The sequence below is a fragment of the Elgaria multicarinata genome, chromosome 7 (assembly GCF_023053635.1).
Source record: "Elgaria multicarinata webbii isolate HBS135686 ecotype San Diego chromosome 7, rElgMul1.1.pri, whole genome shotgun sequence".
Taxonomy (NCBI): Eukaryota; Metazoa; Chordata; class Lepidosauria; order Squamata; family Anguidae; genus Elgaria; species Elgaria multicarinata.
Window position 1 is genome coordinate 112,303,114 of NC_086177.1, and position 18,574 is coordinate 112,321,687.

Sequence of the window (18,574 nt, forward strand, 5' to 3'; positions counted from 1 at the left end):
ATGCCCCAGCCTGGGAGATGCAGTCCAACACATCTGGAGCGCCCCAGGTTGAGAAAGGCTGGTATAGCACATGCCTTGAGGTGCAGAAAATCCCAGTTCAATCCTGCACATCTCCAGATAAAAGGATTAGGTAACAGAGGATGGAAGCCACCTTTGCCAGAGACCTGGAATACTGCCTGTCAGTGTAGAATCTACTACTTTAAAGTCCCCAAACATTTTTGGCTCAGTGGGCACATATTTTTTTTTAATTTTGAGAGGGTGTGGTGGGCACTCTCACAAAATGGCTGGCATGAGGGTGGGGCTTGCCATTGTTGAATGGCTACAATGGTGGGCATAGGTGGACACGAAACTTTGATTTCCAGGAAGGCAAATAGTGAGAGTAAAAGAAAAGCCACTTGTCCAAGAGCCTTATTTCCAGGCAGAGGTGTAGTCTGAGCTCCAAAACACAAAATTAGGGTGATCATATGGAAAGGAGGACCGGGCTCCTGTATCTTTAACAGTTGCCTAGAAAAGGGAATTTCAGCAGGTGTCATTTGCATGCATGCAGCACCTGGTGAAATTCCCTTTTCATCACAACAGTTAAAGCTGCAGGAGCTATACTAGGCAAAAGAGGGCTAGGTTCCTGCAGCTCTAAATGTTGTGATGAAGAGGGAATTCCACCAGGTTCTCCATATATACAAATGATCCCTGCTGAAATTTCCTTTTCAAAGCAACTGTTAAAGATACAGGAGCCCTGTCCTCCTTTTCATAGGGTCACCCTAACAAAACCATTCTTTCAAACTCAAATAAAGATGGTGGTATAGGGAGCACTTCGCTTGACAGCATGACACCTGCCCAGTTTTAAGGGGGGAAATAATTTAAAAGTTTTCAGAAAATGAAAATCAGGAGGGGCAGAGATCCTGGTGGGTACTGAGTGAAGTGTCTGAGCCCCCGGACACCACATTGAGGAACCCAGTGGTAGACTATAGTGGGATAGAAGGACAAATATCTGGCCATGTGGACTTTTCCTACACTGCATCTGCTAAACACAACAGTTAAACATGCACAAAAAACAATTTCCTCCTTTACTTCGGTCATCATGGACATAGGCAGAAAGTAATTTTTAACTTGGCTCCTATGTTTCAGGTTGGAAATGAAGGTAGATCCCAAATCTGATTAGGGTGAGTAGACCAGATACAGCACAACCTTGTTCTCTGGTCGCATACTCCATATCTATCCTTCCAGCACCTTTCAAACAACACAGACTTTGCCCTGTTCTATTCTTCTCATGGCCCCCCATTAAACCGGATTGATACCAGCTCTATTCTGGTATTCAAGAAGTACCAGAAATAAATCTGGTTTTGGCTAACAACGAGGCTATCAACATTCTGTGGGTTGGAATGGATGACCTTCGGGTGGATCCCAATTCTACTGGATAATTGTGCCAACTAGAATAATGACTAACAATGCAAGATGCCACTTGGGCATTGATCAGCCCTTTTTTTTGCATAGTGTGTACCAGTGATGTACGTATCAATCAAGGTTTATTCTCCCAAATATAACAAGACGGAGAGATCAATTACTGGCATTCAGATGAGTCTGTGAGGCCATTACCCCGTCTGATGCACAGTGAATGCTATAACTTGCACGTCTCCTTCTGTATCAATCATGCAGCCTTCACAGCATCCAGAGCCTGCCAGTTCCACCAGTCCTCTGTTGAAGCCTTCGAGGCAGAATGTCCAGTTTGCCTGGTGTAGGGCTGAGCCGAAATGATGCCCCATTTGCATGTGAAAGAATAGGGGCATTTCGGTTGATGGGGAGGAGGGATTCAGGACGTGGGGAAACCCATCCTCCTTCATGAATCTGCTCCTCATTCTCTCCCCAAAGGTCCTCGACAGCAGTGTTACATTAGAGGAGTGCCATTTTCCCCCAGAACTCCTCATACAGCAACACAACATCAGGATTTATTTATTTATTTATTTATTTATTTATTTATTTATTTAAAAACATTTATATCCCACCCTATATCAAGAAGATCTCAGGATGGCGTACAGATAAAAGTATACAGTATAAAACAGTAAATATACACAGCTAAAAACAAATTAAACCAAGTTAAGACAATATATAATTTAAAAGCAGTTAAAACAATGTGCCACCTTAGTGAATTCAACCATTAAAAGGAAAAAGGAAAGGAACCTCTTGTGCAAAGCACTTGAGTCATTGCTGACTCCTAGAGGGAGGCCTGCTTTCGCTGACGTTTTCTTGGCAGACTTTTGTAGTGGGGTGGTTTGCCATTGCCTTCCCCAGTCGCAGTTCCCTTTCCTGGGTGCTCATTTTACCGACCTCGAAGGATGGAAGGCTGAGTCGACCTGAGCCGGCTGCCTGAGAACCAGCTTCCGCTGGGATCGAATTCAGGCCGTGGGGAGAGTTTCGGTTGCAGTAACTGCTGCTTTACCACTCTGCGCCACATGAGCGCCACCATTAAAAGCATTGTTAAAAAGCCATGTTTTCACTCGGCGCCGGAATAAATTATACAACAATGCTCCCAGGGGCACGTGGAAGAAAAAATGGTGGCCGCATGCCAGCAACTCTGAAGAGGAGCTCTGCAGTTCATTCACTACCACCTAACTCCCATCACCCTGGTCCTGAAATTATTAGAATCATAGAATAGTAGAGTTGGAAGGGGCCTGTAAGGTCATGGAGTCCAACCCCTTGCTCAATGCAGGAATCCACCCTAAAGCACTAAGGCAGATTATTATTATTATTATTATTATTATTATTATTATTATTATTATTATTATCATCATCATCATCATCATCATCATCATCATATCTGTACACCACCCTGAGATCCTAGTGATATAGGGAGGGATACAAATGTTTTTTGTAAAATAAAATAAATTTTGTAAAGTAAAATAAAATAAATAAATAAATAAATAAATAAATGTTATATTTATATACCACCCTATAGCCAAAGCTCTCTGGACTGGTTACAAATATTAAAACACGGAACATTGAAAACAAATATAAGGCCATCGAGTCCACCTCAGGAATCCACCTTAAAGCATCCCTGACAGATGATTGTCCAGCTTCCTCTTGAAGGCCTCTAGTGTGGGAGAGCCCACAACCTCCCTAGGTCACTGATTCCATTGTCGTACTGCTCTAACAGTCAGGAAGTTTTTCCTGATGTCCAGCCGGAATCTGGCTTCCTGTCACTTGAGTCCATGATTCTGTGTCCTGCACTCTGGGAGGATCGAGAAGAGATCTTGGCCCTCTGTGTGACAACTTTTCAAGTATTTGAAGAGTGCTGCCATGTCTCCAAAAGAGGGCACCACCCTAAGCAAGCACCCCTGCTTGAAATCTTGCAACACCACAGGTAGTACTAGCTAAAGGCAGAAGCATTGCTAGCTCCAGATTTTTGAGGGCCCCTTGGGCATGGTGCCCTCAATGGTCCCCCTACCTCAGTGAGTCTACCTTCGCACCACTGTTGTAACCAGCTGCTTTCCTCCTCCACCTCCTCTTTCTCATCATTGTTACTAATTGCTTGCTTGATAGGCCTCTGCCAGTGAGCCAGGAGGCCATGGCATCTACTGCTCCTCCTTCCTAGGTAACTGATTCCATTGTAGAGCAGTACGACAATGGAATCAGTTCCCTAGGGAGGTTGTGGGCTCTCCCACACTAGAGGCCTTCAAGAGGCAGCTGGACAAGCATCTGTCAGGGATGCTGTAGGGTGGATTCCTGCATTGAGCAGGGGGTTGGACTTGATGGCCTTGTAGGCCCCTTCCAGCTCTGCTATTCTATGAGTCTATGATTCATTCAGTCAACAGACACCTCTTCAAACTTGGAGTGAATGTGAATGCTAGGAGCTATCCTCTAAGTTTAATTGGGCTGTAGCTAGACCTAAGGTTTATCCCAGGATTGTCCTGGGGTCAAACCTGTTCATCGAAGTGCCACACAGGGCATCCAGCGCTCGGGCAGGGACGAACCCGGGATGATCCCAGGATAAATCTTAGGTCTAGCTACGGCCTTAGTTTAACAAAGCAAGGCAGTTGCTTATCAACTAAATACATGGTTTCCTGCTGTGCTCAGCAAGCTTTTACTGGACTCTTCCTTCAGGGAATGGAATGCCGCAATTTTTGCCATACCACTAGTCTAGCAGACCTCCTCCCACCTCCTCTCAGCTGTCGCACCTGGATTCGACGTTTTCTTTGAGTTATCTCCCAGGGTTTCAAGATCTCTTTCCTTGGTTAATCGCGAACCATTCAGATGCCATCATTGTATCTACAGAGTTAGGATCCAATGTGGGTCAGCTTTTTAATGAACTTGCATACTCTTCAAATACTTGAAAGGTTGTCACACAGAGGAGGGCCAGGATCTCTTCTCGATCATCCCAGAGTGCAAGGCACGGAATAAAGGGCTCAAGTTACAGGAAGCCAGATTCCAGCTGGGCATCAGGAAAAACTTCCTGACTGTTAGAGCAGTATGACAATGGAACCAGTTACCTAGGGAGGTTGTGGGCTCTCCCACACTAGAGGCCTTCAAGAGGCAGCTGGACAACCATCTGTCAGAGATGCTTTAGGGTGGATTCCTGCATTGAGCAGGGGCTTGGACTCGATGGCCTTGTAGACCCCTTCCAACTCTGCTATTCTATGATTCTATGATTCACACCACCACTGCTGGTTGGGCCAGAGCAAGAGGCAGGAGAACCAGCAGGTTGCAAGGGTGAAACTCAGAGGGGCTCTTCTCAGTGGGGCCCCATTCCAAGGATGAATCCATAGCTTCAGAAAATAACATCTAGGCCTGCCAATCTTGCTCACAGTGGAATTTCTCTAGTTACACATTCATGTGCAACAGAGCTCCTTTGGCAAGATTTGCTCTATGACGATCAAAACTCGTCCACACTCCCCTGTCTGTGCACAACTGGTAATTACATTGCAACAAAGAAACATTTATTTAATACCTACTGCTACAAGCACAATGCATAGCGCCAGTTATCTATCCTCATTTTTCTATGACACCCACCGCTGTGGCATCAATGTACCTGCCGAGGTGATAAAGCATATGTGCAAAAATATTCTTCTATCCAGCAGGGACTGCAGTGAATTTCTTAAAAACGGGAGATTGATCTTGTTTTACTAGCGTTGTTGGGAAGGTACTCATTTGGGGAAATTAGCTGGAACAAAATAGTTTTGGGAGCTAAGGCTGAACCAAATGTTCTCCAAGTTTGCTTTTCATCTTGAAAGGGATGGTTTCTGTCCTGGAGGTCAGTCCCACCACCCACACCCCATCACTTCTCTCCAAAAACACTTAATTCCATCTCTTTTGTAAACCTGTGGTACCAATCACAGCCACTTTACTATTGCATCCAGTTCTGGGCACCACACTTCAAGAAGGATACAGACAAGCTGGAGCATTTTTAGAGGAGGGCAATGAGAATAATCAGGGCTCTGGAAGCCCTGATTATCAGGAGAGACTGAAAGAACTGGGTGTGTTTAGCCTAGTGAAGAGGAGATTGAGGGGAGACATGATAGCACTCTTCAAATACTTGAAAGGTTGTCACTCAGAGGAGGTCCAAGATCTCTTCTCGATCAGCCCAGAGAGCAGGACACGGAAGAATGGGCTCAAGTTACAGGAAGCCAGATTCCAGCTAGACATCAGGAAAACCTTCCTGACTGTTAGAGCAGTGTGACAATGGAATCAGTTTCCTAGGGAGGTTGTGGGCTCTCCCACACTAGAGGCCTTCAAGAGGCAGCCAGACAACCATCTGTCAGGGATGCTTTAAGGTGGATTCCTGCATTGAGCAGGAGGTTGGACTCAATGGCCTTATATACCCCTTCCAACTCTACTATTCTGTGATTTTATTATTCTCCTTCATTAGCCATATTTGCCACCATTTCATTCCTCCTCCAATGATCCCAACCAACCAGGGATCACATAGTGGACATGATAGGTCTGTCAAATGCTATTGTTCTTTATGGAACCTCCATGTTCACAGGTAGTATGCCACTGAATACCACTTGTGGGGTGGGGCAAAACGCCAAGGATAGTCTTCATGTTCTACTTGTGGGCTTCCCATAAGCATCTAGTTGGCCATTGTTCGAAGCAGGATACGAGACTAGATGGCCCCTCAGTCAATCCAACCAGGTTCTTCTCATAGCCATCATTCTAGTCTGAAAAAGTCAATCATTGTCAAAGAAATTGGAGTGGGGGGGTGATCATAATCCGTACACCAACACAGATGACAGCATTTCCTTGTAAAACACTTTACAGCCACATAAATGTGGTCAGGTATCATAAGAACATAAGAAGGGCCATGCTGGATCAGACCGAGGATCCATCTAGACCACCACTCTTTTCACACAGTCGTGACCAGGGACCAACAAAGCAGGACATAGTGCAACAGCACCCTCCCACCTATGTTCCCCAGCAACTGGTGCGCTTGCTGCAGTAGTGCACTTTTTCTACACTAACATTTTAAGCAAGCTACGAGCCTCTATGACAGTCAAAGGGGATAATCCTTCATGTGCACTACTCTAAGCTCTTCCAAGGAAAGTCAGCATACAAATGTGATAGATTTATGGGGACAAGAAGCTCAGTTTCGCTGGGAGGGGGGTGCTTCCCTCGCTGGGAAAGACCACACACAGCAAAGCCCAGTCCCTAGAACCCATGCCAGGTGGAGAATCCACCCACCTGAAAGCAAATGATGTTGAGTTATGTCATACAGCCTAGAGGGCCAGGAGGTCACCATCTCTCCTGTCTTTTGCCAGTGTGGTGCAATCAGATTTGGATATGTGATGATACCGAAAAGCCAAATCAGAGTGAGGAAAGTCTTCCATCCCTGACTCTGAATGGGAGAATTGGAGGAAGAATGGGAGAATTCAAAGGAGGGCAACCAGGATGATCAGGGGTCTGGAAACAAAGCCCTATGAAGAGAGACTGAAAGAACTGGGCATGTTTAGCCTGGAGAAGAGAAGATGGAGGCGAGACATGAGAGCACTCTTCAAATACTTAAAAGGTTGTCACACAGAGGAGGGCCAGGATCTCTTCTTGATCCTCCCAGAGTGCAGGACACAGAATAACGGGCTCAAGTTAAAGGAAGCCAGATTCCAGCTGGACATCAGGAAAAACTTCCTGACTGTTAGAGCAGTGCGACAATGGAATCAATTACCTAGGGAGGTTGTGGGCTCTCCCACACTAGAGGCCTTCAAGAGGCAGCTAGACAAGCATTTGTCGGGGATGCTTTAGGGTGGATTCCTGCACTGAGCAGGGAGTTGGACTCGATGGCCTTGTAGGCCCCTTCCAACTCTGCTATTCTATGATTCTATGATTCTATAACACATTTCTCTCATTTTGCAAGCCCTCTGAATTAGTATTGAAATGGCAGGGGGGGTGGGGGAGAGAGAGAGAGAGGTAATCACACAGAGGGCGATATATTCATTTTTTATGAAGCATCACCAACCATTTCAGCTCAGCTCAAGAAATGTTCTAATGTTTCTTTGAGGAGGGCTATGCAAAAACGCATTACAAGCTTGACTGAGGACCATCATACTCTGGGAACTTCTCCTACAACAGCACCATTGAAACGAATGGGAAGTAACATTGTCTTAGTGGATTTTCGTAACAGGAAGTACAAAAACAACAGCAACAATAAGCAGAACAAAAGCACAGCGACGCACGTGCATGCCGAGGGTTATTTGTAGTGATTATGCTTTGTGTGATCAAAGATTGTAGCAGATCTTTCGTGTGGCGGAGCTGTGCTTCTCCCCATGTCTTCATGCGCAAGTCCATACTTTTGCAGGAGAAAGTTAATCTCAGAAACCTACCCTCCCCCCTAAAGATCATGGAGTCACTTCCAGCAAAGGGTAACTGAGAACTTGAACACAGAACTAACTTTGTTTCTTTCCTTCTTTCCACGTCTGAAAAGAGTGCAGCTAATTAGCAAAATGACAAAAACGTCAAATGCCTTTTTTGATGTGCGAAGAGCTGCCAGGGCTTTAAAACAAACCGGATTGCATGGCCCAATGAAGCCTCTGAGGTGTGCATGGAAGTGCAACAGCGACACCTTTTGGGAAAGCACCCATCTAACAGGTGCGGATCGTGGCATCGTGCAATAGAAGGAGGAGGAGGAGGAGGAGGAGGAGCAGGAGGACAGCTGCAAAGGAAACCTTCAGGGCCGGTGCCAGGCTATTTTGCACCCTAGGCAAGGTGAGCTACTTTCACCCCCACCCACCCCCACCCACCCCAAAAAAAATGCCAACTTTGATTTTTAAGAACGTATGTTTCCTGGAAAAAATAAGAAGAACAAAACTTGAAACTGCTAAATTTATTTTAAAGTGCCAGAAATACGTCATGCCAATTATAGCAAACAAATTGGAAAGGAACGTCTATGGGTCTAAAATGCATTATTTAATAGGAATATCACCTCCAAATTATTCCCCCCAACTCACATACACGCACGCACGCGCACACACACTCAGCATCACTCACTCCAAACAAACGGACGCATGAACACATGCATTCACTCAAAGACCCCCTGCACCCCATTCACTCATACATTCTCTCTCTCTCTCCCTGTCCCTCTCTCTCTCTCTTCCGGGCACGTTCCGGAAGTCCGAACGTGCAGCCGCCACACCCACACCCCAGAGTCCCTGGCTTCGCTTCAGCTGGGTGGGCGCAGGCTGCAATCTCGCCCAGCTGAATCCCCAGGCCAGCCCGGCTCACAGCCAACGCGCGTGAGTGCTGCACTGCGCCCAGAGCCCCTCTTAGCTTGGTGCTCTAGGTGGCCGCCTGAGTGGCCTCTATGGTAGCACCAGCCCTGGAAACGTTCAAGGATGAAAAGGGGCCTGAAAAACTAAGCCTACCACGAACGTTGCCTGTTCAAGGATGGATCATAGCTGGAAGTTTGTATCCCATGACCAGGCTGAATGCTGCAAGGCTGATGAAAACGGTATCAACATGATTCATCCTTGCACAGGCGGATTTTTGAAAAAATCTTTCCTGATGCTGTGGTAGTGGGGGAGGTGGGGGCCTTGTGGATGATGACAGTGATCTAAACCCATTGCTGTGTGCATGTGGCACCTTACAGCTACACATGAGCAAAGAGCAGACAGACCCCTGCCCCATGAAGGTTACAAAGTAAGATACATAGGAGAGGAGCATAACAGGAGGAGAGGAAGCAGTTTCAACAAACGTTGGCAAACGCTATTACACATATGTACACATACTTGGCTCAGCAATATGACAAGCGAGAAGGATCTTGGAATTGTTGTAGATCACAAGCTGAATATGAGCCAACAGTGTGATGTGGCTGCAAAAAAAGCAAATGCTATTTTGGGCTGCATTAATAGAAGGATAGCTTCCAAATCATGCAAGGTCCTGGTTCCCCTCTATTCAGCCCTGGTTAGGCCTCATCAAGAGTATTGCATCCAGTTCTGGGCTCCACACTTCAAGAAGGATGCAGACAAGCTGGAGCGTGTTCAGAGGAGGGCAACCAGGATGACCAGGGGTCTGGAAACAAAGCCCTATGAAGAGAGACTGAAACAACTGGGCATGTTTAGCCTGGAGAAGAGAAGATGGAGGGGAGACATGAAAGCACTCTTCAAATACTTGAAAGGTTATCACACAGAGGAGGGCCAGGATCTCTTCTCGATCCTCCCAGAGAGCAGGACACGGAATAATGGACTCAAGTTAAAGGAAGCCAGATTCCAGCTGGACATCAGGAAAAACTTCCTGACGTTAGAGCAGTACGACAATGAAAGCAGTTACCTAGGGAGGTTGTGGGCTCTCCCACACTAGAGGCCTTCAAGAGGCAGCTGGACAACCATCTGTCAGAGATGCTTTAGGGTGGATTCCTGCCTTGAGCAGGGGGTTGGACTCGATGGCCTTGTAGGCCCCTTCCCTCTCTGCTATTCTATGATTCTATGATCCCTCTGGTCCCTGCCCCTGTCCACTCTTGCAGTCAGGGGCTGCCACAGTTAAAGATATGATGTAGGAAAGGGTTTTTTCCCCTGGTGAACTCTATGAAAAGGCTTTGCTCCCTTGATCTGAGATGTGGTCTACTCCAACTGGCAGACTAAGGTCTAAGGCAAGACGTATCCCCAGAAAGGGTACCTGAGCAACTTCCGCCAGAAACTGGATGTCCCATGGGGACTTCTGCATGCAAACCATGTTGCTCGGCCACTAAGCACACCAACCGTCCGACTTTCAAGCGGCTGGCCTACTACTTGTTGTAGACAATGGCTTACATTGGCCATGCTGGGTGGGAATTTTGGGAGCTGCACTCCAAAATCGGAGTGGGATGTCTAGTTTACATTGTCTCAAGAGAAATCTGCTCTTCTCAAAACAAGGAACATATGTAGGAGTGGATCCCCCAGAAAAGTGTGTGCCTGTGGTGTAAAGTATTCCTAGTTTATGCTGTCTGGAGAAAAGTCTGCACTGCTCAACGCAAGGCCTAATGCAAACCACAAGAGAACCATAAGCCAGAGTGATTTGTAGAAGTACCTGAGCCTGTGAGGAAGTAGAGCTAGGCATGTGTTCTACTCATTAGGAACTGCAAAAGGCAGGGCAGGTTTGGAAGGAGGAAAAGCTACAGGGCAGATGTAGATAACTGCAGTGAAGTGTGCCACCTCCCAGAACCTCTAGCAGTGCAAGGCTGCCATCTTGAGGAATCGAGGGATTTTTGCACCATCTTTTAACATATCCCATAAACCGAAGACAGCATCCGAGATGACAGAATGATAGGGCTGATTCATGCCATGAATGAATCGTGCATCCATGAAGACCTCTTGATTTCTCTATTCTTAATTACTAGACCCTTGATGACAGGCAGCTGACTGTCCTTCTGTTTGAAGCGCTACTCAGTCCAATTTTGGTTTAAAGATGAAGAACTCTCGGAAGTGAGAGAAGGCGCCTTTGAAGTTGCCCATTAACACTCAGGACCCCTCGTCACAATCTTCTTCGCCATGGTGAAATTCATTGCATTTCCATTCCAATTATAGTAATTATTTCCCATTGTGCATATATGCATATAAATTAGCATATGCAGTTTTATGCAAATCTGTGTTCACTTTTACACTCTCTTTTGATGATAAGTAAATGGCCACCTTCGGCAAAACTACGGACATTTTTGTTAACCTCCATAACTCCAATATTTAAGTCTGCAACAGGCTTCTGACGCAGGTGTATGACTAAAAACTGCTGAAAGAAGCACTCTTCAAATACTGAAAAGGTTGTCACACAGAGGAGGGCCAGGATCTCTTCTCGATCCTCCCAGAGTGCAGGACACGGAATAACGGGCTCAAGTTAAAGGAAGCCAGATTCCAGCTGGACATCAGGAAAAATTTCCTGATTGTTAGAGCAGTACGACAATGGAATCAGTTACCTAGGGAGGTTGTGGGCTCTCCCACACTAGAGGCCTTCAAGAGGCAGCTGGACAACCATCTGTCAGGGATGCTTTAGGGTGGATTCCTGCATTGAGCAGGGGGTTGGACTCGATGGCCTTGTAGGCCCCTTCCAACTCTGCTATTCTATGATTCTAGGAGTAGTACCAAAACCTCAGAGGCCAGATAAAAGAGACAAAGCCTCAAGCCTCAAATATTATTATTATTATTATTATTATTATTATTATTATTATTATTATTATTATTATTTATATAGCACCATCAATGTACATGATGCTGTAAATAAATTCCATTAATGAGCACCAATTTGCCACACACACAAAAATAAACTTTTAGTTTTTAATAATTAAAAACTAACAGTATCAATGTGTCCTTTAAAAAAAAAAACCCACCCCTAAGAAGGCTTCATAGAATATGTCGTCTTACAGAGGCTCTTGTTATAATTACAGGACAATAGTAGCTGCAGCACAAATTTATCCAGCAAAATTCATCCACTGGATACACTGTTTTGGTGCTTCAAGAGTAGGAGAGAAGCAAGCGTACATTTTGCCCAAGGTATGAAACTGGCATCCCTGAAATTGCCCTCTCCCCACCCACCCACAATAGCAAAACAGGGACAATAAATATCAGAAAAGGAGCAGTCCATGGAGTATTTGGCTCTATGGTTGAATCTGAGGACACAATGCTAGGCCCGTCACCATAGAAACCTGCCGAGCTGGTATCAGTGCAGTAACTAAGAACACTGAACGTTCTAGAAGAACAGCCGGCTTTTATTTGTTCATTTAGTCAAGGGCGGAGGCCTAGAACGTGTCAACATAGCCTGGGCAACCATGAGAAAATTCTGCTAGAGGAAATCTCAAAGGCAGCCTTGGAGGTCCAGCCTTGGCGAACCCAGGGGCAGTCCAGAAAAAAACTAAACTACAGCATCTGAATGACATATTCCAGCGAGTGGGGCCTTGTGAGGATGGCCAACAACTGGTTTTGCCAGAAGGGTGGCGAACCCGCGAACCCATATTTTATTGGTCCTACCTGTTTTCAGATTACAAGTCCTGGCAACTCAAACTGAAAAGCTAATAAACAAGGTTCTGTCACAGTCTGCCAACACTCAACCAGATTCCATCCTACCTAGAGCTCTGACCCATAAGGTTCATCCATCACTCTTCCCTTTACTAGGGTGACCATATGAAAAGGAGGACAGGGCTCCTGTATCTTTAACAGGAATGTAGAAAAGGGAATTGCAGCAGGTGTCAATTGAAGAAGGTGAAATTCTCTCTTCATCACAACTGTTAAAGCTGCAGCAGCCCTGCCCTCTCTTGTATCTGGCCACTCTACTATAGCTAGTGTAGCTTTAACTGTTGTGATGAAGAGGCAAGTTCACCTTCTTCAATTGACACCTGCTGAAATTCCATTTTCTACATTCCTGTTAAAGATACAGGAGCCCTGGCCTCCTCTTCATATGGTCACCATACCATTACCTTCTGGGCTCAGTCCTGACTCCACCAGTGATCATCCAATCTCCTTCCGGCGCCCGCCATCTTTCGCCGACCAGCTTCTGCCCTGTCGCCACGCATCAGACCCATTAGGACCTTTATCCTGGATTTGTTCCCTGGGTCCACGCAAGTGGCCTTTATTTTAAACTCAGATGTTGGTGCCTGGAATAGGGGGCTAGGCCCAAATTCTGTGTCCACACACAGGCCAGATCTACACCAAGCAAGATATGACACTTTGAAAACAGTTTGAAAACTCTATATGAAGTGTGTCTTGGGCCCCAACAATTCTCACTACAGGTTATAAACCATTTAAAAGCAGTAGTGTAGATCCTGCCACACATACAGGGCTACTTTAACAAAGCCCATTTTTCTCCTCTGGCGATGGAAACTGAGAGACCCACCTGGTGTCACACAGAGGCTTTGGATTTGGCTTAAGTAGCAACTGCATGACCCCTCCTCTCTGTTCCTTTCCAAGCAAATAATGGTTTCTGGGCATTTAAGAAGGTCTTTGCAACCTAGCTTCAGGCTCAGGATATGTCCTGCTGGACCTGCTGCTAGGATTTTCTGGTAACTGCAGTTCTAGCCCACATCCAACCCTAGGCTCTGCTTCTGGGTTTCGTTGTGGGGGAACTTTATGGCTCAATAAAGAGTGCTTGAGAAGACAGCATGGCCATCTTGCCATACTGCCAAAAAACCAATAGAATCATAGAATAGTGGAGTTGGAAAGGGCCTATAAGCCCATCAAGTCCAACCCCCAAACTCAATGCAGGAATTCACCTTAAAGCATCCATGACAGATGGCTGTCCAGCTGCCTCTTGAAGGCCTTTAGTGTGGGAGAGCCCACAACCTACCTAGGTAACTGGTTCCATTGTCATACTGCTCTAACAGTCAGGAAGTTTTTCCTGATGTCCAGCCGGAATTTGGCTTCTTGTAACTTGAGCCTGCACTCTGGGAGGATCAAGAGGAGATCCTGGCCCTCCTCTGTGTGACATCCTTTCAAGTGTTTGACGAGTGCTATCATGTCTCCCTTTAGACTTCTATTCTCCAGACTAATCATGCCCACTTCTTTCAGTCTCTCCTCAAACAACAACCACCCTCGCCAGCAGCTTGGACATTTCTGGTTACCTTTCACAGCACCTCAATATGCAGAATTCAGCCACCCCCAGCACAGCAATAAATGTTATCAGCTGCTAATCTTTTGCAAACTAAGCAGTTGCTAAAGACACAGCAACAGTGGCCAGTTGAAAAGATGATAACCCTAGGAAAAGCAGAATCTCCCCATGTATCCGCTTAAGGGAAAAGCAGTTCATACCAGAGAGATCAAGGAGCTCAGCCTTCACAAGAAGGTACCGGTTGATGATGTTGGTGAAGGCAGGTGATCTGTGGAAACAGTGGAGCCTTTTCCAGGGCTGCAGGGCAAGGCAAAGGTAGATGAGGGCTGGGGGCGTGGGACGGCGCTCTGCTGCAATTGTCACAATCTTCATGGCTACCAGAGAGGCTCCCTTATGCTGGAGGCCACGTAGGGTGCTCAGGCGTCCTTCTCTACAGAGCGTGGTCCTGTATTTTGAAGAGATTGCAGAGGACAACCTTCTATTTAAAGGCACCCTCTTCTTGAAGAAGTATCCAGTCCAAGTCTGATTTGAGGTCAAAGAACCATATCAAGGGCTCATCTACACCAAGCAGGATATTCCACTGTGAAAGTGGTATGAAAGCGATACATAAAACGCAGGAGCCACACTACTGTTTTATGACGGTATTGAAGTGCACTGTAGGATCTTCACTACTGCTTTATAGTGGTAATGAAGCGCACTGACAACAGGTGGGGCCCATGACACATCTACACCAAGCAGGATATAACACTATGAAAATGGTATGAAAGCAGTAGATGGTCTGTGTCAATGGGCCCCAACAGTTGTCAGTGCACTTCAGTACCACTATGAAGCAGTCGTGTGGCTCCTGCATTTTATATAGCGCTTTCATACCACTTTCATAGTGGAATATCTGCTTGGTATAGATGAGCCCCAAGGGAGTGCAGAGGCATTGGAGTTGCCCCTCCACAGTTCACGCGTGGAGAGCAAATGCACAGGATGTCACCTAATCAGTCTTCTCTCTTAGGCCACAGCTAGACCTAAGGTTTATCCTGGGATCATCCAGGGTTCGCCCCTGCCTGAGCCCTTTTCTGGGGTGATGCATTTCTTTTTGGGGGGTTGATGTGCAAGTGGCCACCCTAGAAGACAGGAAGTTGAGAAGAACGGCCAAGATAGCTGTGGTCCTGCTCAGACTTGTTCAGACCTCCTAATAGGGAGGAAGGGGAGAGTTTATGAGAAAAGCTCTCAAGGTCCATCTCTGAGAAAACAGATCATTAAGCTGAACACTCTCCCCCCCCCCCCCCAACAACAGCACCTGGGAAGTTTTCAGCCTAGCTCAAGGTCATGCTCATTGGGTCCTGACTCACTTCAGCTGTGGGGAAAACGACCTGGTGGGAAGAGGCCCCATTCACAAGGGAGACGGAGGCCTGAGTGAAGTTTGGGATTGGTTGGAATGGGTCATAGAATCATAGAGTCATAGAATAGTAGAGTTGGAAGGGTCCTACAAGGCCATCAAGTCCAACCCCCTGCTCAAGGCAGGAATCCACCCTAAAGCATCCCTGACAGATGGTTGTCCAGCTGCCTCGGGAAGGCCTCTAGTGTGGGAGAGCCCACCACCTTTCTAGGTAACTGGTTCCGTTGTCGTTCTGCTCTAACAGTCAGGAAGTTTTTCCTGATGTCCAGCTGGAATCTGGCTTCCTTTAACTTGAGCCCGTTATTCCGTGTCCTGCACTCTGGGAGGATCGAGAAGAGATCCTGGCCCTCCTCTGTGTGACAACCTTTGAAGTATTTGAAGAGTGCTATCATGTCTCCCCTCAATCTTCTCTTCTCCAGGCTAAACATGCCCAGTTTTTTCAGTCTCTCTTCATAGGGCTTTGTTTCCAGACCCCTGATCATCCTGGTTGCCCTCCTCTGGACACGCTCCAGCTTATCTGCGTCCTTCTTGAATTGTGGAGCCCAGAACTGGATGCAATCCACCCTAAAGAATCCCTGACAGGTGGTTGTCCAGCTGCCTCTTGAAGGCCTCTAATGTGAGAAAGCCCACCACCTCCCTAGGTAACTGGTTCCATTGTCATATTGCTCTAACAGTCAGGAAGTTTTTCCTGATGTCCAGCCAGAATCTGGCTTCCTGTAACTTCAGCCTGGTACTGCTAGGCCCAAAATGGGATAAAGGAGTGGACAACCGGGGGCGGGGGGCAGCCATCTTCTCTGGAACTACCTGCGTGTGGAACGGGAGATCCTCAGCGAGCCGAGTTACAGCTCAGTTTTAGAAAGTTTTTTGTGTGTTTTAAGTGCCTGCACCATGTCCTGCCTTGTTCATCCCTGGCCGATGGCTGGTTGGCCACTGTGTGAACAGAGTGCTGGACTAGATGGACCCTTGGTCTGATTCAGCATCAGGGGACTTCTTATGTTCTTAACTAGTCACCTTTGTGGCATGGTTTAGAGTGGGCTAAGGTTTTAAGTGGTTGGCTGTTGTTTGATTTCTCCTAAACCTACCTCAATCCTCTTCCCTCATTCCCCTACCCCTTTCTCTCCCTTCCCTTTACATGCCTTTGCTTGCGCTTCTGACTGGGTCCTTACGTGTTAGTTTTAGTGTGTGTTGATAAAACTGCTTCAGTCCTTAGCCTGTGGTGTGTGTGGCCCTTCTCCGAAGGGCTGGCTAATACCATCTTGGAATGGTGTTAGGGAGATGAAGATCTCAGTTACCGGACGATTGATCCAGAGCCTACCTTGCAGGGAGGTTGGGTGGACCCCAGCTTTCCTTCACAGAAGGTATAGGCATGGGAAAAGGCAGGAGCTCACTGGAAAAGCACTTTCTTTGCGTGCATAAAGTTGTAGGTTCATCCTTAGGTTATCTCCAGCTGAGTGGATCTCAAGTAGAAGGGATGGGAACAGCAGGGTGTATTCTATGCATGAAGAAGTTCCTGATTTGTGGTTGAGTGTTATCACTCTTATTGTACCATTGTTATTTTCAACCACAGCCTTCTATTTTATTTTATCCTCCAGAAGCTTGGCAGAACCACTGCAAATTGGAGCAGGCAAGAGCGACTGAGCTAGACAATCCATGGTCTAACTCAGGAAGGGCACAACCTTTTGCACGTTTAGACAGAAAAAAAACCCTCCTATAATTCTTAGCTGGATGGGGAACGCTAAGAATTGTAGGAGTATTTTCTGTCTAAATGTGCATAGGATTGTGCCCTGACTGGAAGCTTTACAACTCAATGTGACAGTGCTCAGCCTGCAGCATTCTGAGGAAGGCAGTTTCTCCCTTCACAGTAGTGGAGAAAATTGCCTCCAATAAAATATTACCCTGCTATGGGAAGTACTTCTTCACACAGCACATAGTTAAGTTATGGAACTCATTGCTGCAGGATGTGGTGATGGCCACCAATCTGGATGGCTTTAAAAGGGGGTTGGATACGTTCCTGGAGGAGAAAGCTATCAATGGCTACTAGCCCTGATGGTTATGTGCTACCTCCAGTATCTGAGACAGTAAGCCTGTGTGCACCAGTTGCTGGGGAACATGGGTGGGAGGGTGCTGTTGCACTACGTCCTGCTTTGTTGGTCCCTGGTTGATGGCTGGTTGGCCACTGTGTGAACAGAGTGCTGGACCATCGAGTCCGACTAGATGGACCCTGAGTCTGATCCAGCAGAGCACTTTTATGGGTGAGGGCAAGGGGTGGTGGGGAATCTCCAGGCCTTGTTATCACATCTGAATATCTGGTTACCCTGCCCTGGATTTCTGGCAACCCTGCCCCAAAAGTTGATGATCCAGGAGGCAGCGTTTGTGACACTGCATCCAGCACTGATGTCACGCCCAGCAGGCTGCTGAACCAAAAAAAGTCAGAGCCCAAGAAGGACCTCTACAGACAGACAGACAGACAAGCCATCAAATGTATGTCCAAAGACGTTTGGCCATAGTAGGTTTTATAGAATCATAGAATAGTAGAGTTGGAAGGGGCCTACAAGGCCATCAAGTCCAACCCCCTGCTCAATGCAGGAATCCACCCTAAAGCATCCCTGACAGGTGGTTGTCCAGCTGCCTCTTGAAGTCCTCTAGTGTGGGAGAGACCACAACGTCCCTGGGAAACTGGTTCCATTGTCGTACTGCTCTAACAGTCACAAAGTTTATTGATTTTGGCCTTGCTCATTTTGCATTTCGCACCACCCCCTTTTGTCTTTAGTTCTACCCACCACCAGAAAGCAGCCACTGAGAGCCTCTCAGAAATTGAATTCAGCCCACAGGCAGCAAAAAGGTTCTGCACCCTGGTCACCAATGTGGCCATTCAACAAACCGCCCAATGTCATAGGACTCTCTTGTAAGGATTACAAATGTGATGTGTGTGTGTGTGTGTAGAGCTTTCATGCTGGTATGTAAGCAAATGTTTTGTCCTATATGTGGGTGGAAGGGGGGCTCATGTCACAAGTTTATACTGGCCTTGCCCCTCCCCAAAATTACACTGGGCCCGAAATCTTAACAGGTATAGCTTTCAGTCTCATGGCTACAAGCTCCAGAGAGAAGCACATTAGCATCCAGACCTTTCCACTCTTCTAAGGTTTCTATTTTTACAAAAACAGCCCAAGGAAATAGCTTTCTGGTACAGATAAGACTTAATCC